Below are 2,258 nucleotides of genomic sequence, written 5' to 3' on the forward strand. Positions count from 1 at the left end.
TGGCTGGCATACATGTACAGAGTTTTTCTAACCAGCCACATAGTTTGGGTGTGGTGATGATTGTACACATACACTCTACTAAAATGATGTTTCCTAGCTGACTTTAACCTGTCCTAAGCTAAGGCCCTTAGTTAAGACATAAAACATATTTTAAAAATTAGCCCTACTCCTTGGAGAAATGACTGATTCTAGGAAATAGCCAAGATAAGCCTGAAACATCATGTAGTGCTTGAAAGTAGGGAAATATTTTTAAAAAACAAGTCCCAAAGATGGGAGTATTTTAAAAGGATATAGGAGCCAACTGAAAGGGCTCCAATGGCCAAAGCTAGAGCAATGTGAGCAACAAAATAAATAAAGTAGTATTGAATTATAACACAAAATGTAAAATAAATATGTCCATATTAATAAATAAATGCATAATTAATAAATCAAGAAGAGACAAATCTTTCATGCACAAGAATTCCAAATAATTTATGTAAGTCCTTCCACCCTTAAATATGGGAATGTTCATCATAATTTCCCTCCAGAGTACATCACAGAATGCAGGTGGGGGAGAAGAGTAACTTTGTAGTGAAGAAACCTGACAAACACTACCTCAGCCAGGAGATCAAGGTCAATATCAACAGTCATAAGTCATGTGACTAGGATGTTCCCTTGACATGATGTGATAAAAATGGCACCTTACCTCTGTGGTCTTCTTCCCCAAACCTGCTACCTCAGTTTACCATGAGAAAAACATAAGACAAATTCCAATAAAAGAGCCTCTCACAAAATACCTGACCTCTACTTCTCAAAATGATCAAGGTCAAGATCATCAAAACCAAGAAAAGTCTGAGAAACAGAGAAACAGCTGTGGTCAAAAAGAGCTTGGTGAGACATAGTGACTAAATGTCATGTGGTAACCTGGATAGAATTGTGGAATGGAAAAAGGACATTAGGTAAATACTAAGGAAACCTGAATAAAGTATGGACTTTGGTTAATAATACTGTATCACTGGGGCACCTGGGTGGCTCAGTCGTTAGGCGTCTGCCTTCGGCCGAGGGTCCTGGGATAGAGCCCCACATCGGGCTCCCTGCTCCAAAGGGGGCCTGCTTCTTCCTCTCCCACTCCCCCTGCTTGTGTTTCCTCTCTCACTGGCTGTCTCTCTCTCTCTGTCAAATAAATAAATAAAATATTTTAAAAAATAATAATAATAGTGTATCACTATCATAGAAGCTTACCTCACATTCATTAATCAGGATTTGATGAGAACTTGAGGGCTATTCTTGGATAAAAGGATGAAAACACCCATGTTTTAGAGAATGGTGTGAAGCAGTAGCTTTCCCACCGGAGTGTCATGTGGCCATAAAATTCAGCTCCATACACAACCCTTTCAACAATATTTGGTTGGTGGGAGCAGGAGAAAGGCTTAGTGCTTTGAACTTTATGTAGAGGCCACTTTTAGGCAACAGACTTGAGCAATGGAAACCTGAGCAAGGCAAAAGAGCCCACAGTGACTACCAAACAGGCATATTAAGTGACCCACATTGAAATAGCCATAGGCCCTAACTGACCAACAGACTACTTGCCACAAGGCAGTGTTCCTAGGATTACCGAAAAGGGAAAATTCCATACATTCCCATACTTCTTCACTCTGCCCTGTAACTATAGCCCCTTGCCGCCACCACATGGTAGACAGTCTCTCTTTTGCTGTCCTGCCTGCTGCTCCCTTGCAGTATATTCAATAAACTTCTATCTCTTTGTTCTGCCTTGGGTGAATTTTTCCACTGCCTGTGCCACTGGCCCCCATCCAATCAGAATGCATCACACTTTACATGTGATTAAAAGGAACATTTACGGATAACAACTAACAATTATCATCCACACTTACCATTATTATATCAAATGGAATAAAAGTTAGCACCCACATGAAGAGAAGGATAATCTCAGGATAAAGATCTATCTTTTAAATAAATTCATTTTTATTAATAATCAGGTTATATTCTGTTATTTACAACCCAACAGTCCTAACTATTGTATTCTATAAAGTACGAGGCATTATCTCTGGCATATAGAAAGTGCTCAAAAAATGGTAATTCTGAGGGCAATTTTCTGATATATGACCTCCTACATGGGGTGGGCACTTCCTTACCTGAAAGAGTCCTGCTCTGGTGTTGAAAAGGTGGACTGGTTTTGTTGAGGCCTATTCACCACTCTGCTGCTCTGACCAAAGGGATAAAAGTTCTTCCCTTTGTTGTGACCCATTTCTCTCTCAATG

This window comes from Ursus maritimus, unplaced genomic scaffold (assembly GCF_017311325.1).
Source record: "Ursus maritimus isolate PB19 unplaced genomic scaffold, ASM1731132v1 scaffold_1, whole genome shotgun sequence".
NCBI lineage: Eukaryota > Metazoa > Chordata > Mammalia > Carnivora > Ursidae > Ursus > Ursus maritimus.